This window comes from Mytilus galloprovincialis, chromosome 12, assembly GCF_965363235.1.
Source record: "Mytilus galloprovincialis chromosome 12, xbMytGall1.hap1.1, whole genome shotgun sequence".
NCBI lineage: Eukaryota > Metazoa > Mollusca > Bivalvia > Mytilida > Mytilidae > Mytilus > Mytilus galloprovincialis.
In genome coordinates this window covers 18,177,963-18,205,861 of record NC_134849.1, presented here as the reverse complement: position 1 = coordinate 18,205,861, position 27,899 = coordinate 18,177,963, and the positions used below count along the sequence as shown (strand labels likewise).

The 27,899-nt window shown below is 31.4% G+C and overlaps 1 protein-coding gene and 1 long non-coding RNA gene across 3 annotated transcripts in view; both read left to right on the top strand.

The window, feature by feature from the left end:
- The first annotated feature begins 7,436 nt into the window (after positions 1-7,436).
- Positions 7,437-10,827, top strand: LOC143053481 (uncharacterized). The gene is made up of 3 exons (XR_012971370.1): positions 7,437-7,634; positions 9,130-9,363; positions 10,431-10,827. It is a non-coding gene; the product is annotated as an uncharacterized LOC143053481 (long non-coding RNA).
- A 10,028-nt stretch (positions 10,828-20,855) lies between these two features.
- Positions 20,856-27,899, top strand: part of LOC143053901 (uncharacterized) — a 66,067-nt gene continuing 59,023 nt past the window's right edge. For both annotated transcript variants that reach the window (XR_012971501.1, XM_076226694.1), the window contains exon 1: positions 20,856-20,969. The gene's annotated coding sequence lies outside the window, so the exon portion shown is untranslated. The remainder of the gene's footprint in view (positions 20,970-27,899) is intronic.

The following is a 27,899-nucleotide window of genomic DNA, read 5'->3' as shown; positions in this document are numbered from 1 at the left end:
TCTACAAAAGACTCATAAGTGACACTAGAATCGAAAAAAAGTTAAAAAAGGCCAAATAAAGTACGAAGTTGGAGAGCATTGAGGACCAAAATTCCTAAAAGTTTTGGCCAAATAAAGCTAAAATTATCTTTTCCTGAGGTAGGGAAAAGCATTAGTTTTTCAAAAATTCAAAAGTTTTGTAAACAGTTGATTAAATATGACCATATCTATGATAATTCATGTCAGTACCTGGGCTGGTGATACCCTCGGGGAATTAAAACTATAGAATAGAAGAATTATTATAGACCATGACTGACCTAGATATTTGCTTTTCATAACAATAACTCTTGAAGAAATGAGTTATATATATATATATATATATATATATGTGTGTGTATCACTATGCAAAAACTTACATTGTTGTATAGATATATAGTATAATGGATTTGGTTCTAAATTATAAAAAAGTTGTTTGTTGCACATACCTTTTTTTATTTCTGTCTTTCATGTTTGTTGATGTGCATTGTCAATATGTCATTTTGCTTTATTTACATATTTTTTTATACCCCTGCTTTAAAAACAGTCGGGGTAAACTGTTTTACCTCTGTCTGTCATTCCCGAAGTCCAATCATCCGTCAGTCCGTCCATCCCCTGAATATTTTCGTCGAATATTTCACAGGAACTACTCGACATTAAGGATTTCCGAAATTTAGTTTCAGGGTTCATATTAGTCAGCTATACTGTGTGATGCGTTTTCTGATTCATCACTTAACAACTTCCCGTTTACCGAAAACTTGTGTTATTTTACACAAGAGAGCAAAGTTTAAAACTTTCGTCACATTATTCTCAGGAACTACAATACAAGGATTTCTGTAATTTGGTTTCAGGGTTTATATAAGCCCGCTATACCGTTTTTTTTTTTCAAATTCATCACTCAATAACTTCGTGTTTACCGAAATATTTCGACAAGGGTATCATTTTTGAGCAGTTCACACGTTTTACTGGTTTGTTTTTTCGATGATTAAAATTATAGCCAAATGTTGACGGTTGTACTTTATTTGGCCTTTTTCACTTTTTTTTATTAGAGCGTCACCATTGAGTCTCTTTAGACGAACTGCGAGTCTGGCGTAAATACACAATTTTAATCCTGGTACCTATGATTAGTTTATTGAACATCCTTTTTGACATTTTGACAATTACGTTAATTTTGTGAATTCACACATCGTTGTCAATATAATAACAATTTATCATGTTTATTCGACTGTAATACACGTCAGAGGTTTAACTAGTCTGTAGCAAGTCAGGAGTTTCACAGTTGTTTTCTATTCGTTTGTGTTTGGTTTTACCATATGATAAGGAACTTTTTATTTTCAGTTTTCCTTGGAGTTCGATATTTTTATTATTTTACTTTTATCATACAATAATATTTTTTAAGAAATAATACAGTTCATCACAATATTTTATACATGTCTGCAAGTTCTTGATATTCTGCTTATTACCATATTTTTTGGTATGAGTGCGAAAATAGTATGCTACAATTTTATATTAATGACATGTGTAAACATGAAACTTTAACATATTTTGTGATTTCATATTATATTTATCACATTTTTGGCCACACTTAAAAATATTTTGGTTTGCCCAAACGCTACCCAGCATCCAGACAATGGGTAGGTAGGTAGGCATTTTCTTTTCTTTTTTGGCATAGAGAAATTTAAGTATCAGATGTTTATTAGTCTTTATATGCCTATCTGAATAAAAAAATATATTTTCAAATCAAAAAAGATTTTGAGTAGGCAGCTTTTTCCTGGGTAGGTAGGATTAGGGCAAACACACCTATTCTTTTTTATGGCCTTGCACAGTCATCCTTAAAAATAAATGAATATCTGAAGGGAGAAGTAAGAGTTTGAACTGCTATACTGAGACTATTTGGAAAAAATAAACCATATTCCTATTAACTTTTCCCTTCACGCTAAAATATGAAAATATTATAATATATAAAATTGAGAGACAATAACCCGACCATGGAAAAAAAACAACAGCAGAAGGTCACCAACAAGTCTTCAATAAAGCGAGAAATTTCCGCACCCGGAGGCGTCCTTTAGATGGCCCCTAAACAAATGTATACTAGTTCAGTGATAATGAACGCCATACTAATTTCCAAATTGTACACAAGAAACTAAAGTTAAATTAATAAAAGACCAACAAAGGCCAGAGGCTCCTGACATGGGACAGGCACAAACATGCGGCGGGTTTAAACACCTTTATGAAATCTCAATCCTCGCCCTATACCTCTAGCCAACGTAGAACAGTAAATAATAAGTATGTTTATGTAGATCATAAAATTCAATTTAGAATACCATCGGATATGTAAAATCCATTTTGTATTTGTTTTCACCACGAAAACGACAAATATGACTGATTGGTATAAATTGGTTTTCTATCAATTACAAATAATTTTAAATTAAATCAAGCGAGTTTTGTTTGACCAAGTCAAATCTCATTATGATAACCCTTGCTTTATAATCTATTTGAATTTAATTTTTTTAAGATTTCAAAGAATAGTCGTGAAAATAAATGGGTCGTGAAAATAAATCGCTCGCGAAAATAAATCGCTCGCGAAAATAAGTTTGTTTACAGTATTTCTGTTATGTTTTGGATAACTAACTTCGTGAAAACAAATGTCCCTTGTCATCTTTCTTCAATACCATTGATTAGTCTTGTGTCTTTCATAAACTATAATCTGTATACACGATTTAAACAGAATGAGGCAACTTCCATTTTGTTCTGCAATCTTTTCAATTAACTTATATTCCAGGGAAACAGTTGATACTGTTTGGTTTAGAAATTTAAAATTGATGATGTTATTGCTCAATTTTTAAAGTTTACTCATCAATAACCGTCAACAATGCTCTTTCCCAACCATAATTACGAGTTGTATTAACTTGAACACTGATTATGTATATGTGTCGGGTTTTCGTGAAATTAAGAGCTTTTCTCCTTAGGAATAAATTACTTTAGGTGTATTTGATTTTCAATCCTCTTCAACTTCGTTCTTTACTTGGACTTTTTTATTCGAGTGTCACTGAGTCTTTTGTAGACAAGAGGTGCGTCGGTGGTTAATCTTTGGTAGACAAAAACGCGTCTGGTGCAAATACACAATTAATTGTAAACTGTACAATGTATGCAACACAAGGAAAATATTGAAAAGATACTTAACCATGTCCTTCCAAAGAGCTACTAGAATAAGGTCTAAGTATTAGCATAATGCACAATAATTTAGCATGAGATGCACGTCAAATAAAAAGACGCCAATACAGAGTAAAAGACACCAGTCTTAGATACTAAATAGTAAAATCACAAAAATACCGAATTCCTAGTCAAATGGCAAAATCTAAAGCTCATACACATCACACGAATCAATAACCAGATGCTCCGCAGGGCGCAGCTTTATTCGACCGCAGAGGTTGAACCCTAAACGGTTGTGGCAAGTATGGAAACAACATTCAAGCTGGATTCAGCTCTAAATTTGGATTGTGATTAAATAGTTGACACAGCATAGGTTTCTGACACAGAATGAATGTGGTCTAATGAACTTAAAATATTTATTTTTTGCCTTTAAGCAAATCACTATGCTGTTGAATATTAATCCTCTCAAAACAATGTTTGAAGAAATTTTTATTTATGAAATCTGAAATGAGAAAAATTTACCCCCCCATTTTTTTCCACATCCCCCTTTCCCTTTTTCGAAAACTAATCTCAATTCAAATATCTAATGGAGTTTGCAACAATAACTACTCATTTAAATACATCATAAAATATCAAAATGTAAAATAAAGTGCTTGTTATCACTGAATGGTAAAGATTGTTTTCATTTATCAGTTGGTAGTAAAAGTGAATATACATTGTATATTGTATAAAACAATGATTTAAGTTGATTCAACTACTATTCTGGACAAAGAAAAATAACTCCAATTGAAAATGTCTTGCTATTGCACAATATTGTGCAATTAGATATTTCTTGCTTTTGCGCAATACTGTGTAATTGAAAATATTTGCTATTGCAACATACTGTGCAATTGAAGATTTTTTGCTATTGCGCAATACTGTGCAGTTGAAAATTTCTTGCTATTGCACAATACTGTGCAATTGAAGATTTCTTGCTATTGCTGAATACTGTGCAATTAAAAATTTCTTGTTATTGCACAATACTTAATATAATAATTTTGGATCCTGATTTGAACCAACTTGAAAACTTGGCCCATAATCAAAATTCTAAGTACAGTCATGTTTAGATTCAGCATATCAAACAAGCCCAAGAATTCAATTTTTGTTAAAATCAAACTTAGTTTAATTTTGGACCCTTTGGATTTTAAGTAGACCAATTTGAAAACGGGACCAAAAATTAAGAATCAACATACACAGTTAGATTTGGCATATCAAAGAACCCCAATTATTCAATTTTTGATGAAATCAAACCAAGTTTAATCTGGGACCCTGATTTGGACCAACTTGAAAACTGGGTCAATAATCAAAAATTTAAGTCCATTTTTAGATTCAGCATAGCAAAGAACCCCGAGGATTCATTTTTTGTTAAAATCAAACTAAGTTTAATTTTGGACCCTTTGGACCTTAATGTAGACCAATTTGGAAAACGGGACCAAAAATTGAGAATCTACATACACAGTTAGATTCGGCATATCAAAGAACCCCAATTATTATTTTTTTTGATGAAATCAAACAAAGTTCAATTGTGGACCCTTTGAGTCCCTTATTCCTAAACTATTGAGAACAAAACTCTCAAAATCAAACCCGACCTTCCTTTTATGGTCATAAACCTTGTGTTTAAATTTCATAGATTTCTATTTACTTATACTAAAGTTATGGTGCGAAAACCAAGAATAATGCTTATTTTGACCCCTTTTTGGCCCCTGATTTCTAAACTGTTGGGACCTCAACTCCCAAAATCAATCCCAGCCTTTCTTTTGTGGTCATAAACCTTGTGTTTAAATTTCATTGATTTCTATTTACTTATACTAAAGTTATTGTGCGAAAACAAAGAATAATGCTTATTTGGGCCCTTTTTTGGCCCCTTATTCCTAAACTGTTGGAACCATAACTCCCAAAATCAAACCCAACCTTTCTTTTATGGTCATAAACCTTGTGTTTAAATTTCATAGATTTCTATTTACTTATACTAAAGTTATGGTGCGAAAACCAAGAATAATGCTTATTTGGGCCCCTTTTTGGCCCCTAATTCCTAAACTGTTGGGACCTCAACTCCCAAAATCAATCCCAACCTTTCTTTTGTGGTCATAAACCTTGTGTTAAAATGTCATAGATTTCTATTTACTTTTACTAAAGTTAGAGTGCGAAAACTAAAAGTATTCGGACGACGACGACGACGACGACGACGACGACGCAGACGACGACGCCAACGTGATACCAATATACGACCAAATTTTTTTCAATTTTTGCGGTCGTATAAAAACTGTCAGATTTCTGACTTGGTTCAGTCATTTTGCATGTAAAAAATTGTGGATTGAACCTGGTTTTATAGATAGTTAAACCTCTCACTTGTATGCCAGTCGCATCAAAATCCATTATATCAACAACAATGTGTGAAAGACAGTTACCAGCGTGGATTCATCAACGTGATAGACTACTAAGACAAAGAAGATCATTTACTTCATTTTGAATGCATGACTTCGTGAGATATTGTAATTTGTGACTTTGTAAATAAATTGCTTCTTACTTGTTAGGCTTTCTAACTGTTTTGATTTTTGCGTCACTGCTGATGAGTCCTATATAGACGAAACAAATATTATGTTTGTAAGAAAAGAATAAAATTGAGAATGGAAATGGGGAATGTGCCAAAGAGACAACAACCCGACCATAGAGCAGACAACAGCAGGAGGTCACCAACAGGTCTTCAATGCAACGAGAAATTTTCGCACCCGGAGGCGTCCTTCAGCTGGCCTCTGAACAAATATATACTGGTTTCTTTATCTTACATAAGCTTTTTGTATCATTATATTATTACTCGAAACTTTAAAGATCAATTATAAAGATAATTAAACACCAATTCTTCAGAGAACAATTGAAGTTCTTTCCACCGCGACATGCTCGATAATAAGAATGAAATTTAAAAAAAAAAAGATGTTAGAAAATGTCACTCCGTGTTGATGTAATGTGGTAAATCAAACTGATATATACAAAAAAAAAATAAGATGAAGAAATTTATGCAGTAGACTTAATTGTTTTATAATGAACTAGAAAGAATTTTTAGCAACGGTCAAAATCTAGAACGTCAAATTGACCTTTGACCCTAACCTCAATTTTGAGGTCATAGGTCAGTGATCTCAAATCAAAAGACCCCAGGTCAATCACTTGTATGGTTATGGAGAAATACTGATTTCAAATACATAAGGGGAGAAAACTCGTATAAGGGTTAACCAAAACTCTTCGACTTGAATAGGTTAAAGTTGCGCTTTATTGTAAACAGTTATTTGGCAAACACATCATTTACTGTAACAGTTTCTTTTGAATAACGAAAACAAGCAAAATTAAAAATTCATAACATGATCTTGACCTTTGACCTTGACCTCAATTTCCTTCAAAATGACCAAGGACTTCATATTAAAAAAACTGAAGGCTTCTACGACTTATAACGTATGAATTTATCCAACAAATCGCATATCTTAAATTTTCAAAGGGAAATAACTTCCACAAGATGTCTTCCAATCACTCAAGTCAAAATAAACGAAATCATTCTCAAGAGTAGACGAACAATTTGGTGAAAACAGTTTGCTAAAATCTTTTACGGTTTTAGAGATAAAGCGATAAAAAGAGAAAGGGGATGCAGGGAGATAACTCCTATAAGAATAAGTGTCTGGTCACACAGGGTGAGTTTTGAAACCCCCATTACTGTACGACATCATTGGCCAAAAATCCATTCGATATGTTGTAAGACAAAAAAGCATCTCAGACAGCAGAAGAAAAACAAAAATAATCAGAAGAAAGATAAAAGACCTAATTTTTAAATAGAGTCTTGTTTCTTATTGACGTTTGTATGAAAAGTTGATCTATTGAATTAACATTGAATTATTAAAAACATATTTGATTTAATTTACATAAGTGAAAATGCATTTTCACGATGAAAGATACCTGATTATATAGAAATCACAGATATGTTATAACTATGAAGTTGGAAAAGACTATATATTAATTTGCTCATGAAATCCTTTGTCTTTTTTATTTACTTAACTAATAGACTATTGGTAAAATCAAATGTAGCAAAACCACTATGTATATATTGTTATCTTCATACAGAAACCGCAAATAATTGATTGGGGCTAATGATTTGTTTAATTTAACAATGATTTCAAATGAATGCAAACAAATTATGTTTGTATAGAATTATTTTTGAACAACATGAATGATAAAGCATTGCTTGATTTTTGAAGTCCTAAATTCACAATCTAATTGGTTTTATTTATTTTAAATGTCATCGACCAAATACAGTATGATATTTAATTGTAGTCTTACTTATATTGTTAACGCTGTCAAATAACGGAGTACTGCTTTTGTCATCATGAAATTAAATGTATTTCAATTTTTGATCCTGCTGGTATTTATGATTAGCTTTTGTACAGGTGAGTCTTCTTTAAATACTTAATTACACTTAATTGTATTTGTATGTTCAAACTTATGGGAAGTATTTTTTCGGTCTGTGCGTCCGTTCGTTCGTCCGTCCGTTCCTTCGTCTACTCCATCACCGCCTTTCCCGGTTCAGGATTTTTGTGTTAACATTTTTGGTCAAAGTAGTTTTTGAAGAAGTTGAAGTCCAATCAACTTGAAACTAACTACACATGTTCCATATAATTCCAAAATGGAAGTTTTGTCCCCCAATTCCATGATCCACCGAACATAAAAAATGAAAGTGCAAGTTGGGAATCCGTATACAATGGACACATTCTTGTTGTTTTGTTTCTGAAGATTGCAAGTTATACCAGTTGTGTTAATTATTTTTCTTTTTGATCTTTGCATGTATATGTTTGTTTAACATGTTTATTTATAATATTGATTATATTCATATTTCATATTCATATATTGATCAATATTCTATTGGACGAATTCACAAATTCAGAATAATATGTACTATAAGAAATTTAGTTTTAACATTTTTTTTTGGCATAGTAATAAGTTGAATACAATAAACTGAATTAAAGTTCTGACTTGCTTGTCTATGAGAAAGTTCTCAGGAAAAATAAGTTTCTGAAAAAATCAAACGCAGAATAATCTCTGTTTCTTAATGTAAAAATCATAAACAAGATGTGTTCACTAAATGTATTGACCGCAAAAATCACATAAGAACATGCAATAAGTCAATAGGGTGAAAATCATCTTCACTCATCATTGGCATTGGATTCAAAACAGTCAGAAAAACAAAACTGTTAACATTGTAAACTAATGTCGTAGACAGTATTAAACGGGTTAATTAATTTTCTAGTCTTTCAGTTGATTATTTTAACATGAAAAGAAAGCGCGGTGTGATTGTTAATGGGACAACTCTCCACAAGACACCAACTGACACAGAAATTAAAAACTATAAGTTATCGTATGGCATTCAACAATAATCAAAGGCCTAACCGCATAGTCAGTTATAAAAGGCCCCGAATTGACAAAGTAAAACAAATCAAACGATAAAACAAAGATTTAATTTATGAACAAAAAATTAACGGAAAATAAATATATCACACATCAACAAACGACGACGAATGAATTACAGGCTCCTGAATTAGGACAGATAAATTATATATACATACATACGAGGTTAAACATGTTAGCGGTATCTTAACCCTCCCCTAACATGTGACAGTGGTGTAACAGTACAACATAAGAACAAACTATAAAAATCTGTTGAAAAAGGTGTTAATATCAGATGGATACAAATATAAATACATCTAATAAAAGCACAGAGAGGACGTGGCCGGGTACTTGTATAATCCAACAACAAAAAGACAATAAGTACAGATCTTAGGGTAATCGCAGAAACTGACATCCAGTTGATAGCCACTTACAACTAATAAACAAATCTTTAAGTCTTTTACGTAATGCAACATACAATCATTCATATTTGATATATAGGCTGTACAATGGAGTTACTTGGTGAAACCTATCAAGTTGGAAACGGTGATGTTGAAATAATTCTATATAAAGAAGTTGACAAAGACACGTGTCTCTACACCTGTTTGGTGAGATCAAAGTGTTCCCACATTGAATACAAAACATTTGGAGGAAGGTAAAGGCTATTTGAAAGCGTTAGCAGCATGTATTCATCACTAAACCCATCTTATTCCGTGTACATAAGGAATTGTTCAGGTATGAAAAGTTACAAAATATCCATGCGTTAAAATTTCATGGTCAAACAGCGGGGATATAATAAATTAACCACAATATATCATGTATATCACACATTTTAATAAACGAACGTGGTATACTATGCTATAGGAATAAAGTTACCCGATCTTTCCCAATTTTATGTTAAAACCAAGTCTGAGCGTACGTTTTTAGAATTAGGGCGTTAAAGTCGAGCACTTTTTTTTTTTTAACTTGACTGCTAATGAAAGATTTCTTGTTTAAAATCGTTGGTGTATCTATATGCATTTCTTTATATTTAGTAGCAGTCCAAAGTTCTGCCCTTCAACCGTTCAGCTCACAGTGTGAACCTACGTATTGCATTTATCAAAAAATTGTTATCGCTCTAAATTTGTATGAGTTATAATGCCACTATTCATCAAGAAAGCCATGCAAAAATTAGTTGAATATGATATTTCAGTGCAAACTGATTTATAACAATACACAATTTAATAAGACATTTCAGACTATCTTAACAACAGCCTAATTCAGGTAATATAAGTGAGCATCAAAACCAACAGTACATTTGTGTCAAAATTTTAAATAGTCACAGACCATTCATGGAGATGCAATTTAAAAACTAGTCTTACAAGTGGTGAGAATTCTGTCTTGAGGATGAATTAAGTAACTGATTTAATCTTATCATCATTTAAAAAGAAGATATCGAACTAAGGGCTCTCTGTTTATAAATATATCTATCTTAAACAGACAACAGAAAATTAAAAATGTAGAACCTTGAGTAAAGCGCTCTTGCTTTTATATCGGTTGCATTCAGTACATGATCGATGATTTTGTAACAACTATACCAAAATCCATTATTACCCACTTATGGTACTACAATTCCGCATGGACAATTTTTAATCTAGTAATACAAATAAAGAATTGACAATTCGGTTAAGTTTCTTTTTATTGATCTATTTCATAATGATAGTTCATATGCAGTTTTCTTTTTTTGTTTCTGTTTCTTGTTCTGTTTGTTTTGCTTGTCAACAAGTATTAAACTATACATTGCTATAATTATGTATTTCTAGATGGAAACACCATGGGGACATTTGAGCTCATGTATTCTGGAACCTCGTTTTCAGAAATGAATATTGTTGTACCAGTGCCGACACGTGTTAGTTGTGCTTATTTTTGCCACATTGATACAGAATGCTCGGCCTTTATTTACGATATTTATCTATTGAGCTGCACACTCCTGAACGAAAAAGCATGGTCTGGTGGATACTATTGTAGTACAACTCTTCAATGCTTTTTAAAGCTATGAAATTACATATGTTATATAAAATGCAACAGTAGAAACAATATTGCACAAGGAAATAACTTGCAATATATTTAGATGTTTTACGTTAGAAGAATATTAAAACTGAGAATGGAAATGGGGAATGTATCAAAGAGACAACAACCTGACCATAGAAAAAACGACAGCAGAAGGTCACCAACAGGTCTTCAATGTAGCGAGACATTCCCGCACCTGGAGGCTTCCTTCAGCTGGCACCTAAACAAATATATACTAGTTCAGTGATAATGAACGCCATGCTAATTTCCAAATTGTACACAAGAAACTAAAATTAAAATAATACAATACTAACAAAGACCAGAGGCTCCTGACTTGAGACAGGCGCAAAAATGCGGCGGGGTTAAACATGTTTATGATATATCAACCCTTCCTCTATACCTCTAGCCAATGTAGAAAAGTAAACGCATAACAATACGTACATTTAAAATTCTATTCAAGAGAAGTCCGAGTCTGATGTCAGAAGATGTAACCAAAGAAAATAAACAAACACTGCATAGACTAAACATTTCAAAATCAATAAAACGTTTGAACGCTAAGTTTGCCCTCATGCTCTCATATTTGGTTCAGAAAATAAAACAGTATAACACTAATATAGATAAACTAATCATATATACCAGTTATACATTTTGTAATTAAGCAAGATGCGCATTTCATCTACAAAAGCATTTCATCTATAAAAGACTCATCAATGACGCTAGAATCCAAAAAAGTTAAAAAAAAAAAAAAAAAAAAAAAATAAAGTACGAAGTTTGAGAGCATTAAGGATCAAAATTCCTAAAAGTTTTTACAGCTGAAGTTGTCTATCCCTGAAATAGAAAAGTCTTAGTATTTCAAAAATTCAAAAGTTTTGTAAACAGATGATTTATAAATAGACCATACCAATGATAATTCATTCATATCACAGAAGTGCTGGCTTCTTGGCTGGTGATACCCTCGGGGAATGAAAACTCAACCAGCAGTGGCATCGACCCAAAATCATTGTAAATAAACTCATCATAGATGATAGGGTTACATTTTGTTATTTAGCCAGACGCGTTTTGTTATAATCCTGGTACCTTTGATAACTCTTTGTCTATAAAAGACTCATTAGTGACGTTAAAATCCTAAAAAAGTACCAAAAAAAAAGGCCAAATTAAGTACAAGGGTGAAGAGCATTGAGGACCAAAATCCCTAAAAGTTTTGCCAAATACAGCTAAAGTTATCCATTGTTGAGGTAGAAAAGCCTTAGTTTTTCAAAAAAATCATAAGTTTTGTAAACAGTTTATTTATAAATATGATCATACCAATGATAATTCATGTCAGCACAGGGGAATTAAAACTATAGAATGGAATAGACCATCACTGACCTAGATATTTACTTTTCATAACAATAACTCACGAAGAAATGATTTATATATATATATATATATGTGTATCACTATGCACACAATTACATTGTTGTATAGATATATTGGATAATGGATTTGGTTCAATGATTATCAAAAAAGTTGTGTGTTGCTCGGATGTTTTTTTGTTTATGTCTTTCTTGTTTGTTGATGTGCATTGTCAATATGTAATTTTTCTATATTTGCATATGTAGTTATACCACTGCTTTAAAAACAGTTGGGGTAAACTGTTTTACCTCTGTCCGTCCATCCCTCAGTCCATTCATCCGTCAGTCCGTCAATCCCCTGAATATTTTCGTCGAATATTTCACAGGAACTACTCGAATAGGATTTCCGAAATTCAGTTTCAGGGTTTATATTTGTCAGCTATACTGGTTGATGCGTTTTCCTGGTTACCGAAAACTTGTGTTATTTTACACAAGAGAGCAAAGTTGAGACCTTTCGTCACAATTTCTCAGGAACTAGAACACAAGGATTTCTGTAATTTGGTTTCAAAGTTTATATAAGTCCGCTATACCGTTTTTTTCAAATTCAACACTCAATAACCTCCTGTTTACCAAAATATTTCGACAAGGGTATCATCATTGAGAAGTTTACATGTTTTACTGGTTTGTTTTTTTGATGATTAAAATTGTAGCACAATGTTGACGGTTGTATTTTATTTGACCTTTTTCACTTTTTTTTTATTACAGCGTCACCGATGAGTCTTTTTAGACAAACTGCGAGTCTGGCGTAAATACAAAATATAATTCTGGTACCTATGATGAGTAAATTGAATATCCTTTTTGAATTTTTTGTCAATTATGTTAATTTTGTTCGTTCACACGTCGTTGTCAATATAATAACAATTTATCATGTTTATTCGACTGTAATACACTTGAGAGATTTAACTAGTCTGTAGCAAGTAAGAATTTCACAGTTGTTTTCTATTCGTTTGTGTTTGGTTTTACCATATGATATGGAACTTTTTATTTTTCTTTTTTCTTAGAGTTCGATATTTTTAGTATTTTACTTTTATCATACAATTATATTTTTTAAGAAATCATACATTTCATCACAATATTTTATACATGTCTGCAAGTTCTTGATATTCTGCTTATATATTTTTTGGTATGAGTGCGAAAATAGTATGTTACAATTTTAAATTAATGACATGTGTATACATGAAACTTTAACAAGTAAGAGTTTGAACTGCTATACTGAGACTATTTGGAAAAAATAAACCATATTCCTATTAACTTTTCCCTTCACGCTAAAATACAAAAATATTATAATATATCAAATTGAGAATTGAAATGGGAAATGTGTCAAAGAGACAACCGGACCATAGAAAAAACAACAGCAAAAGGTCATCAATAAGTCTTCAATGAAGCGAGAAATTTCCGCATCTGGAGGCGTCCTTTAGATGGCCCCTAAACAAATATATACTAGTTCAGTGAAAATGAACGCCATACTAATTTCAAAATTGTACACAAGAAACTAAATTTTAATTAATACAACGCTTACAAAGGCCAGAGGCCCCTGACTTGGGACAGGCACAAAAATGCGGCGCGGTTAAACATTTTTCTGAGATCTCAACCCTCCCCCTATATATAACTCTAGCTAATGTAGAACAACAAATAATATGCATGTTTATGCAGATCGTACAATTTAATTTAGAATACCATTGGATATGTAAAATCCATTTTGTCTTTGTTTTCACCACAAAAACGACAAATATGACTGATTGGTAAAAATTGGGTTTCTATCAATTACAAATAATTTTAAATTAAATCAAGCGAGTTTTATTTGAACGAGGTCAAATCTCATTATAATAACCCTTGCTTTATAATCTATTTGAGTTTATTTTTTTTATATTTCAAAGAATAGTCATGAAAACAAATGAGTCGTGAAAATAAATCGTTTGCGAAAATAATTTGGTTTACAGTATTTATTTTAATGTTTTGGATAACTAGCTTCCTGTGACCAAATGTTCCCATTGTCATCTACAATATAATAAATATTCATTGATGAGCCAAATGTCTTTTATAAATCATAATCTGAATAAACGATTTAAAAAAATAGTTAGATTGAGTTAATTTCCATGATTATGTTCTATTTTTTCAATTAACTTATATTCCGTAAAAACAGCCGACAAGTTTTGTTTAATAATTCAATATTGATGATTTTATTGTACAATTTATAGTTCACTCAACAATAACCGTAAAAAATGATGTTTCAAACCACAAGTACGAGTTGTATTAACTTGAGGACTCATTATGTATATGTTTCGTGTCTTCGTAAAATTAAAGCCTTTTCTCCTCAGTAAGGAATACAATCCTTTTCAACTGCGTTCTCTACTTGTTTTTTTTTTTATTCAAGCGTCACCGAGTCAAAAACACATATGGTGCACATACAAAATTAAATGTATACTGTACAATATTGTATGTCGCCGATAATAAGTAAGAGTTGTTTTTCTTTCTTTTTTTGTTCTTATTGTCACTCACAAATACTGAAATAAAAGTGCATTTTATATACATGTTGTAGGAATTGACACAATTTTTTAAAGTGTCTTTACCTGTAGTTCAATGTGTATAAAGTAAAATCACAAAAATATTGAACTCCGAGGAAAATTCAATCGGAAAGTCCCTAATTACATGGCAAATTCAAATGACAAAACACATCAAACCGAATTGACAAAAACTGTCATATTCCTGACTTGGTATAGGCATTATCAAATGTAGAAAATGGTGAGTTGAACCTGTTTTTTTACAACTATAAAATCATTAGTAAAGATATATTTTATTACACAAACTTGTATTTGCATACTAGTGATACTCATATGTTCATTTTGTCTGTGTGGCATACATTCAGATACACGCATAGTATTCTACAATTATATTAGTTTCGGCATTAAGGCGACAACTGATTGCATGTACCTACACACGACAATAACTGACATATGTTGACTAAGTCATGATAGTGTCATAAAAAAATCCTGCTAGATAAACGCCACACCCTTTCATGGATAGTGGCAAAGCAAACCACTTGTATAACCAATGCTCCTGTTTTAAGATTTTGGTAAATATTAAATTTTTCAAAGTCAGTGAAACTATATTTATTTAACCTCATCATTGCTCATCAAAAGACAGTAATTGTATAAAATGTACATCAGCGGCAAACGCTATTATTCACAGGCGAATAATTCTTATAAAAAATTATGATCTGCATGTTGATAAATACTTGAATTAGATTGGTCAACTATATTTTTTTTCTTGTTTTACACTTCGATAAACCATTTTTCCGAAACTACTTTCGTAAACTATTCAAACGCGATACACATGCATGCAGGGAACCTTGGATTTTCAGCAAATTGAAATTGGAAACCCAAAACATAAAATTTGTTTCTAATTTAATGCAAACATAACAGGAAAGAAATAAATTAAATGCATTAAAGCTTTGAAAATGAAAAATAACAACAAAATTTGTATAAAATTCCAGGAAAGTTCACGAATGATTTGGCGAATTTACGTCATTGCGCAATAGGACGTCATACGCATGAAAACTTTCAAGCGAAAGATTATTTCGCTACTTATACGCTTCAAATTCGGATAACATCTAATTAAAATTAAGTTTTTGAGGTAGGTGCTATTTCATTTAATATTCTGTTGCATTTATGTTTTTTTTTAGAAATTCAAGACGGCGGCTTACTTCTTAGTAACATGGTAACGACATGTCATTGTGCTTTAGATAGTAACTATAGTAGCAGTGAAAAAAAATGTTAATTAAAATTCGCGAATTTTTGGCAAAAAAATTATAAGGATTAAACACATTTTTTCTAGATGTTATTGATGTGTAAACCGGGGCTCTTACTCACAAACTATTATTCAGGCTGTGAGTTAATCGCCCCGGTTAACACATCAATAACCTCTAGAAAATGTGTTTAATCCTATAATAACCTTTCTGGTTTGTTGTATTGTACCCATGAAAATGATGTCACAGATCTAGACGTAATAAATAGAATGGCAAAATTCAAGTTACTGTAAGCCCGGTGATCGAGAGAAGAGAAAATAAAGCATAAGTATAACAGATTCATGTAAAGTGTTTATACATATAACATGTATAACAATACATTTTTTATGCTTATGCTTATACGTCAAAAATTTAAAGACACAAATAACATGTATTTTTAAACTTCAACTTGTGTTTGATACTTTCTCAAGAATAAAGGTTATGTTCCCTTACAATGATTCAAAATGTCCTTCCACTGGTTCTTCGGTATATTAAAACAGTTGTGGCCCTTAGAAGCAATGAATATCCAAAATTGTCAACCCTCGGTGAAATAAACTTCTCGTGTTGACAATTTTGGGTATTTACTTTTTCAACGGGACTTAACTGTATAATGTTTTCAATTTAACACCTCCCTGTCAGTCCCTATTGAATTAAAATCCTTATTTTCAGAGTGATTAAAAATTACATTCGGGGAAGGTAAAAATAAATTTTCCACAACTGTAACAATTGTATTACGATATTTCTCCACTCGAGGCAGTTTGATTTTAATATTTAAAGCACGAGGCTTGCCGAGCTTTTTAAATAATTAAAAATTAAATGTTGAGAGTGGAGAAGTATAATAATACACGAGTTACGGTGTTGGAATCTGTTTCTCTAATATGATGATTCTTATCCTTCCTTGTCAAAGATTTGAGGCATGGTCGTCTTTTTTATGACGCCGCAATAAGAAAATTCAGATGAAAACATGAAAATTTAGCGTCATGATTAAATTCCAACCAATCAGTTGCCAAGCACAGATTTTTCACTAGTGAGGAGAAATATTTGATAAAAAAAGCACAAAAATAAAGAACTATTATTTTAGTATCGACGATACTGTTAAATCTTTACTGGCATGTAAAACTCGTATTCTATTAGCCCTTTTTAACTAGAAAATTCGTAACATGATATAGAAAAAACACGTGTGATTTCAATCTTTCCAAATTCCTTGATACTTCTTCCTCCTAGTACCCATATCGCGCCAGCTAGGTGGCAACTGACATGACAAAGTGACATAAATAAAACATTTTTGGTATACCACTGAACTAGTACTTAGTTAACGGCATACCATTATAATGTGTAAAACAGGTCTTTATTGTTACATCTAGGTGTAATTATCGATGAGGTCAGGATTTCGAAATTTATACAGGATCAAAGAAGTCAACTGCAAATGCCGTATCAAATAAGGTGGTTTTATGTGTATTCTTACAAACTTTGCTCACTCTCTATAATATCATCAAAGTTTTTTTTATGGATTTACAGTCAAGAGAACAATAGGTAAAAAAAAAGGTATAGAGAAACAAGAGCTTTACAATGATAAATAAAGAATAGTTAAGCAGAAAACTAATGGGGAATAAATAAAGTTAGACAAATTGCATGAAACATAAACGAATATAATAGTAATAAAAAGCTCGGATTCCCACAAGACGTGTGCATTTTTTGTTTGATTGTTTTTGTGCATCTTGCTTCAATTATTTTTAACTTCATGATTATGACAACAGACCAATAGGATAGAGATATAAGGACTAAATAATGACAAAAAGAGAAAAGTATGGGGATGCAGAGTAATAATAAACGAGACATGTATCCTTTATTTATGCTTCTTTTTTAATTGTATTTTGCTTTATGAACATGTGCCTTCAATACGTAAAATAACTAAAATACTGATTATGAACTTTGAGGAAAATTCAATATATGAAGCGAAAGGATTAAAACTCCAATATTCCTGACTCTGTACAGGCAGTTTCTTATTGTTTGGATATTGCTGACTGTGTTGTATTCATTCCGTGTATTGACATATTATGTCATGTTTCTATACTTCAGAAAGAAGTATGTAGATGCTGCTCCTGAATGCAGATTATTACTTTTTGTTAAAGTCAATTCAATTTTTTAAGCTGTAATATTATGTTTGTACGTATGTTTCAGTGTGTTTAGTCGAATGAAAAACAATCTTTGAATACCTGGAATATGAGGTTGCCCTTTTACATGTTTTGCATAATAAATTTGTATCGCGTTTTTATAATTTTACGTACATAACTTTTCCATTTAATAACATTAGATGTATGTTTCATTATAGCACGATATTCCGATTGGCTAATTGCACATGTTATAACGTAAGCAATGGCATTACACAATAAATGAAATTGAGAATGGAATGGAGAATGTTTCAAAGAGACAACAACCCGACCATAGAAAAAACAACAGCAAAAGGTCACCAACAGGTCTTCAATGTAACAATAAATTCCCGCACCCGGAGGCGTCCTTCAGCTGGCCCCTCAACAAATATATACTAGTTCAGTGATAATGAACGCCATACTAATTTCCAAATTGTACACAAAAAACTGAAATTAAAATAATCGTGTTTTCATGATCCCAGCTACAAAAAATGATTATAAGTATTGAATGCTTCTTTTTGTAACTGTATAGGGTTTTAAAGCGTTGACAATATACGCACATTTCCGCGATTCAAACAAAATGTATTTCAGTCAACGCTTTTACACTCCAATAAAGTTACAAAAAGAAGCATTCAATACTTATAATCAAGTCGATCCGTCCCACGTCGATCCGGCCCCAAGTCGATCCGGCCCCATTATAAAATATGAATAAACTATATTGATTTTGGAGGAATTTTGTCATGGCGATTTTTATTATATTTAGTTCACACACAGAATAGCTAAACAAATATTTACAGTCCAATGGAACCTATAAAATTTAACTCATCATAATGACTTGTTTAATCAAATCATTAGTCTATTGGTTTGTTTATTCAACAATTGTCTGATGATTGTGAACTAAGGTAATGTCACTCGTTATCACTTAATTCAATCAAATCCTGATTAATTAAAGTTACGTAATCAACAAGGTCTTTATAGTATGACATTTGCGCCGATTTTGAAAATTTTCATTCTTTCATTTGCGCCGATTTCATTTTTTTCATTTGCGCCGATTTTATATTTGCTCCTAATTAGATTTACAGGTAAGTTAATACTTGTACATGTATTGTACTTTACCATTGATAAAATCTGGTTATAATTGTTGTTCATTTATGTTTAAGTTTATTTTGATTCATATTGTTCTGGAACTTCGTTGTAACATGGTGGACATATTACACACTGAAACGAGCCGAAGAGTCAATTCTTTAATCATCGAGGGCCATACATATCGGAAGGTTAGTGTCCTGAAACATAAGAACATATCTTACGAATGTACCACAAATCGTGTAAACCCAGAGTCACCACGGATTATATTGTCAAAACACTGATCGAGCATAAACATGTGGCAGATGTCCGAAAGACAGAGGTTAAAGAACTACGGGTACTGTCAAGAAAAAGTCTGGAGGTGTATCTTGTGGGCCTTCTTCCATCTCCCAGTAGTGAGCAGGGGACAACAGTTATATACATGTTATGATTGACATTTCATTACATTTGTACAAATGGCTAATGGAAGAGGTCTTAAATGATAAATGAAAAATAACATGACTTGGATGGAGAGTTCTCTCATTTACACTCATACCACATCTTCTTATATCTATTCACCTGTAATTTACCTGTAAAAAAATCGGCGCAAATGAAAAAAATAATCGGCGCAAATGAAAGAAAAAATCGGCGCAAATGAAATGCAGATCGGCGCAAATGCAAAACGCCGTTATAGTTGTCGAGGTCTAACATGTTGGTCACATACCACACAAGGAAAAGCCATTGTGATATTAAATATCAAACGCATTTTGTCCTCTCTTTTACAGAAAGGATTCGGCAAATCAAACAATTTGAGAAATGTTAAGAACTTAAAAAAGAAAAATAAAGTGTTGATGTATCAGCTTGGGAATCGGCTTGTACACAAGATGAAAGACTTGTCAGGACCCCAGTCAATAGAGAGAAAGTGATAATTTAATACTGCTCAGCTGATTAATGTTGATGTCTGAATTCTTTTATATACGTTGTAATATAATTATACCCAATAATCTTGAAAACTTGTAATAAAAACATAATCAATCTAGTTCTTTTATACTCATCTAAAGAAAATATTTTTCAAAGGCCTTTTTTTTATTTTTTTTTTATCGTACACCTTTCACATTATAATAAAAATCATACACATTTATGAATTACAATTAATATATATCTTTATTTTTGTTCCTTATAAAAATATTTTTATTTGGGCCGGATCGACTTAACATTTGGGCCGGATCGACGTGGGGCCGGATCGACGTGGGACGGATCGACTTGGGCCGGATCGACGTGGGGCCGGATCGACCCGAAAGCTCCTTTTCCTAAGTAGATCATGCTAGATATCAACAGTTTGAATGGTTTTACACTAGTAATTTTGGGGCCCTTTATAGCTTGTTGTTCGGTGTGAGCTAAGGCTCCGTGTTGAAGGCCGTACTTTAACCTATAATGGTTTACTTTTTAAATTGTTATTTGTATGGAGAGTTGTCTCATTGGCACTCACACCACATCTTCCTATATCTAGTTGACGAAGTGACGTAGTTAGTGAAAATAGTAGGAATATTGTCGGATGCCGCCTTTACCTGTTATTTTCCTTGATATATGACAACAAAAATCGTTTTCGTCTGAGGATTTTTTTCGATTCCTTTTGCTTCAACTTTTTAAAATTATCAAGGCTGTCCGTTATGATATATTTTTACCAAACTTTAAAAAAATTCCAATTGACAACAAACTAGAAAATATCTTTAGAAAGTAGAATTTTTCTGTCGAATAATTGACTATTTTTTCTATCACTTTGAAACCTTTTTATTAATCACGTTGGCCGTACATTCCACAGCAGCCACATCAACATCATATCACGTGTTTGTTTTGTTCTCATCTTATTGTTAAATTTCTTGATCTTCGGCCTATCACGGAGCAAGTAATTAATTAATTAATTTGCAATTATTACAAATGTATTTATGTATATTATGGTAAGTTCAGTAATCATTTTAATTACTTTGATTACGAGTTTTCTTTGTTCAACTTCGTTACACATCCCACGTATTTGTCGTATACACTTTTACATCGTGGTATCATAACCAATGAAACACACGATTTGTAGTTATTTTAAGGACTTTTTTTAATATTGTACGAATGTCAAGAAGATGTAATTGAATAAGTTTGCATACTTATTATTGTTTATATTAGTTTTGTATCTGCATTATATAATAAACTTTTGTTTATTTGGTATTGATACACGAGAGATCACGAGATAACCTTAACAGCATATATTGATACGTCATACTTTATTTAAAGACAAAATCTATGGAACGCAATAAGTGCACTTTGAGGTGAACAATTTTTGGGGAAAGACGGCTTCAAGCCGTCAATTCCCTAATGGGGTTGGTCAGAGTATCATTCCCTCACGTCAATCATTTTGTTTTGATAGTTTGGAAACCCCCTCAAAATGTCATACTGCAATTGATGACAAGGAGAACAGATTGACTCTAAATACATTTTTTACACATTTCCCTTCTGTTTCTCATGAAATTATCGTATATTGAGCTTTCCCTTACACTATATACGATTTTCACAGTCCGGAAAAATCAGTATTACGAAATATTCTAAATATATCTAACCTAGTGACGTCATTGTTGGAATGCCACACTACACAGGGATATCCTTTATTCATTATAAAAATCATTCACAGTACTTGTATACTAATTTAAAATCCGTATTTGTTCAATATAAACCTAATGATGTTTGCTGTAGTGTAGATGAATCACACACCAACATGAAATGCTTGAATCTGAGGCTATAATCAGATAATATGTAGGTCAACTTTCGCGGTAAACAATGTCAATGGGGATACATGAGATTGGGGAGAGAAACGGCAGTTTTCATTGTTTCTGTACATGTAAAGTTCTGTTTTTAGAATCTTCCTCCAATTCAGGAGCACCTCAATTGATGAGTAATTTTACACTAAAATCAAAGTAAATGTTTCTGAACATTTAAAATGTGACATTTAGTATATGATAAGTAGTCTTCTATATATAAAAAATTGTGTACCAACATAATTATTGAAATGGTTAAAAAAAAAAAAAAAAAAAAAAAAAAAGAAATGTTGCTTTTTGTAGTTTATACCTATTGAGATTGGGGAGAGCAACTGCAGTTTTCATTCTTTCTGTAAAGTTATGTTTTTAGAATCTTTCTCCAATTAAGGAGCACCTAAATTGATGAGTAATTACCCACTAAAATGAAAGTTAATGTATATGAACACTAAAAATGTCACATTAAGTATGTATATGATAAGTAGTCATCAATTAAAAAATAATTTTGCGTACCAACATAATTATTGTAGTGGTCTTTTTTTTTTAAATATTGCTTTTTGTAGTTTAAAGCTATTTATTCATGAATTTTACAGATATATCAAAATGTGGGATCTGGAAACAAACTTCACACAGCTTTTATATCAATCATATTTGATTTAGTTGTTAAATTCAATTGAATTTAAGATACTTAACTCCCAACTTAAATCAAATGTTTTGATTTAGAAGGTGCAGATCTCATTGGTCCAAATTGTCTCTATGATGAATTCTTGACTAAGGAAATGAAATAACAATAAACAACAATTAGTTTCATTATTGTCAGCCTTTCTATATGTTCTAGCTGTTCTTTTGCTAATTCTTTGTATGTAAACTATCAAAAGATACCCCCCTAAAAATTGGAACAATGGCCGTCTTTTCCCTTCAGAGCTCTTCAGCTCTTTGAATAATGTTTTTAAGCGCATTTCACATTGGAAATTGTTACTACTAGTATTACTCTATACACTTTTTATTTGATTTATTTAATTTTTACAAATTATCCCCAGGATAATATATCACAGAGGAAGAAATAAGCCGTTACAAAACCACATCATCATGGAATAAATTCTATAATTCACATGTAGTTACATCATTACTGGTAAACTAACTGTAAGGCGGCAGTGCCAATGCAGAACATGTATAATAGTATTAACATTAAATTGTTTTATGTTGTACCCCGATCTTTGACAGTTGACATTTTTACATAATATGTATTATTTTGCTCACACATTGTTGTTAATATAATGGAATTCTATGCTATTCTCATAAAACTGAGAGTTAAAGCAATTTTTATACGACCGCAAAAATTGAAAAATTGTAGGTCGTATATTGGTATCCGTTGGCATCGTCGTCGTCTTCGTCGTCGTCGTCCGAAGACATTTGATTTTCGCACTATAACTTTACTATAAGTTAACAGACATCTATGAAATTTGAACACAAGGTTTATGGACACAAAAGGAAGGTTGGGATTGATTTTGGGAGTTTTGGTCTCAACAGATTAGGAATTAGGGGCCAAAAACGGTCCAAATAAGCATTTTCTTTGTTTTCGCACTATAACTTTAGTTTAAGTAAATAGAAATCTAAGAAATTTTGAGACAAGGTTTATGACCACAAAAGTAAGATTGGGATTGATTTTGGGAGTTTTGGTTCCATCAGTTTAGGAATAAAGGGCCAAAAAAAGGGCCCAAATAAGCATTATTCTTGCTTTTCGCACAATAACTTTAGTATAAGTAAATAGAAATCAATGACATTAAAAAACAATGTTTATGACCACAAAGGGAAGTTTGGGATTGATTTTGGGAGTTGAGTTTCCAACAGTTTAGGAATTAGGGGCCAAAAAGGGGCCCAAATAAGCATTTTTCTCGGTTTTGGCACCATTACTTTAGTATAAGTCAATAGAAATCTATGAAATTCGAACACAAGGTTTATGACTATAAAAGAAAGGTTGGGATTGATTTTGGGAATTTTGGTAACAACAGTTTAGGAATAAGGGCCCAAAGGGTCCAAAATTAAACTTTGTTTGATTTCATAATAAAATGAATAATTGGGGTTCTTTGATATGCCCAATCTAACTGTGTATGTAGATTCTTAATTTTTGGTCCCGTTTTCAAATTGGTCTACATTAAGCTCCAAAGGGTCCAACATTAAACTTAGTTTGATTTTAACAAACATTGAATCCTACGGGTTCTTTGATATGCTGAATCTAAAAATGTACTTAGATTTTTTATTATTGGCCCAGTTTTCAAGTTGGTCCAAATCGGGGTCCAAAAATAAACTTTTTTGTTTGATTTCATCAAAAATTTAATAATTGGGGTTCTTTGATATATGCCAAATCTAACTGTGTATGTAGATTCTTAATTTTTGGTCCCGTTTTCAGATTGGTCTACATAAACATGATAAAGGTCCAAAGGGTCCAAAATTAAACTAAGTTTGATTTTAACAAAAATTGAATGATTGGTCTTCTTTGATATGCCGAATCTAAAAATGTACTTAGCTTTTAGATTATGGGCCCAGTTTTCAAGTTGGTCCAAATCAGGATCAAAAATTATTATATTAAGTATTGTGCAATAGCAAGAAATTTTCAATTACACAGTATTCAGCAATGGCAAGAAATCTTAAATTGCACGGTATTGTGCAATAAAAAGTATTTTTAATTGCACAGTATTGCGCAATAGCAAGAAATATCTAATTGCACAATATTGCGCAATAGAAAGAAATTTCCAATTGGAGTTATCTTTTTTTTTGTCCAGAATAGTAGTTGAATCAACTTAAATCATTGTTTTATACAATATAAAATGTATATTAACTTTTACAACCAACTGATAAATTAAAACAATCTTTACCATTGTTTACCATTCAGTGATAACAAGCACTTTACATTTTAATATTTTATGATGTATTTAAGTGAGTAGTTATTGTTGCAAACTCCATTAGAAATTTGAATTGAGATCAGTTTTGGAATAAGGGAATGGGGGATGTGAAAAAAAAATTAGAGGGGGAGGGTTTAATTTTTCTCATTTTAGATTTCATAAATAAAAAGAAAATTTCTTTAAACATTTTTTTGAGAGGATTAATATTCAACAGCATAGTGAATTGCTCATAGGCAAAAACAAATTTAAGTTCATTTGACCACATTCATTCTGTGTCAGAAACCTATGGTGTGTCAACTATTTAATCACAATCCAAATTTAGAGCTGAATCCAGCTTGAATGTTGTGTCCATACTTGCCCCTACCGTTCAGGGTTCAACCTCTGCGGTCGTATAAAGCTGCGCCCTGCGGAGTATCTGGTTAAGCTATACTACCTGGTTTAGTTCACTAATTTTTACAAGAAAATGGTTGTACTTAGTCAGGATTATAACAGTTGATTCCCATTTGATGTGCATGAACTTTTTCTTTTCTTTTGAGAAATGACTTTGCATTCGGAATTTTCGTTGAGGTTCGGTATTTTTTTTATTTCATGTATTTATAAGTTAGAAGAAACATTATTTTTTTAGCCGATTTTTAAAGCTGTTATATTATGTTTGTATGTATGTTTATTCGAATGAAAAACAATGTTTGAATATGAGGTTGCCCATTTGCATAATAATCTGTATCGCGTTTTAATATGTTTACGTACATTACTTTTCCTATTATATATACAAATAGTCTGAAATATATTTATTAATATCAAAAACATGCTCTTCAACGATAAGTAGTTGGTCTTTTCAACTTCTTTTATTCCAGCATTGTCTAGGAACACTATTAAGTTTCTCTGTAGACGAAACAAGTGTATAGCATATTAAGTTCTCATCCTAGTTTCGATAAGAATTCATTTGTTGTTTAACAAAAAGAAAACAATAAGAAAATGGCCGGATGCCGCCTGTATATATGTTACTGTGACTTCCTGGCCATTATATAATCATTTTATTTGCAAAAATACACCCATATGGGTCAAGCAAACACAAATACAACATTTAATACAGACAGTGAAGAATTACAAATATAAACATAAAAAAAAACATAGTTATAAATGGTAATTAATGTAGCCTTTGATGGACATGGACCTCATTTTCGCAATTCTAATGATTGCTTTATAAAGTCACCAATTTCTGTCAAAAGCTCAGATTTAGGAATTAAAAGTTGTTTTAGCTTTAAAAGTGGTTGATAATTTGTAAAATCAGGATTTAAATTATTAATCTTTAAAAATAAGCAATCTCTTAAAGTTGAGTTTAGTTTGCAGTATCATGAGTATAGTAAAAAATGGTATTCATCATCAATTTTATTACAAAGTTTACATAACCTTTGATCTCTGGGTACATTTTTATATCTTCCCATTTCAACTTCTAGGTTATGGTCACTAACCCTTAATTTAGAAATTAATTGTCTTGTTTTAAAATTTGATTCTTTTAATAAATAATTTTCAATTTTTATCTCAGTTTTTATTTGACCATATAGAAATAATTTCGAACTGTCTGTTATAGAAGAAAGTTTATTCAAGAATTTTTTTGTATAAAATTCATGTGATACCTGTTTAAATTTCATCTTTAAAGAATATTTAATTTTATTGTATGGTTTATCACAAGTTTCAAAATCTTTAGCATTTAATCCAGTCTCTTTAAAAATATTTAGAGCAAATGTATACCAACTATGAAAACCATCATTATGCAGGGACTTATTTAATTCATAGGCTTCTTTTAACAGAGGATTAATATCATGGGTATGAAATCTACAGAAATATAGCATAACTTGTGGTTTAATAAATGAAGCCATAGAAAATCTGCCCAGTTCTGTTTTGGCTGAAATATTACATGCAGTTTTCCTAAGCCCTAGGACAGATTTACAGTATTTATTATGAATCATTTCATAGCAAAATTTATCTTCTAACGACAAAGTATCACAAACAGAACCATGTTGTTCTGAACGTTTCAAAGATTTAAACATGGATAAATAATCTTCCATAGACCATACCTCACTATTATATAATAAAACAGGTCTTATTAAGACATCAAAAAGTTTGCATGATAAATTAACAGGGATGGATTGAAAGTTAGAAAATCTACTTTTTAAAGCAAATAGGACCTTCAATCCCTTTTTTGATAGTTCTTGGATAGCATTTTTAAAATTACCCTTATAGTTAATAATGTTTCCTGAAAATTTGTATTCTTTAGTCTCATTTAATTGGATGTTTTTATAGCATACCACAGGGGTGGGAGAAAATTTATTCTGAAACGTCATAACTTTAGTTTTTTTAGTATTAACTGTTAATTGCCAGTCATAGCAGTACTTCTCTAGTTTATTTATTGCATTCTGCAGTCCTATATGTGAACTTGACATAATAACCAAATCGTCTGCAAAACTTAAGCTGGACAATTCAGATTTTTGAAGGACTAAAGGTTTACAAGTATTGTCAAAAATCTGATGTATATCATTAATGAAACAATTAAAAATAGTAGGGCTTAAACTATCCCCTTGCTTAACACCTCTTTCCAATATGAAGGATTTAGAAATTTTATTATCAATTTTAATAGAAGATTCTGTTAAGTTATACATATCACTAATTACCTCATAAAAATTTTTCCCTAGCCCATTTTTTATGAGTTTGTATCGTAACCCATTATGCCACAAAGTGTCAAATGCTCTGCGTAAATCAACAAAGCAGGCAAATATCTTTTCTTTCTTTTTATTTACATATTTTGAAATTAAAGATTTTAATATAAACAAACTATCTGTGGTTCTATGATTGACTCTAAATCCAAACTGTTGATTTGCAAAAATGTTTTCATAATGTAATGTTAGTCTACTATTTAATGCAGAGCTAAAGAGTTTTGCAATACAATTTTGGAGAGATATACCCCTATAATTATTAAGATCAGTACAGTCTCCAGATTTAAAAATTAATATTGTGTATGACTTTCTCCATTGAATCGGATATTTACCTGTTTCTAAAATTAAATTAAAAGTTTAGTTATAGATTTACATGTAACATAACTGCTATATTTAATGACTTCATTTGCAATTCTA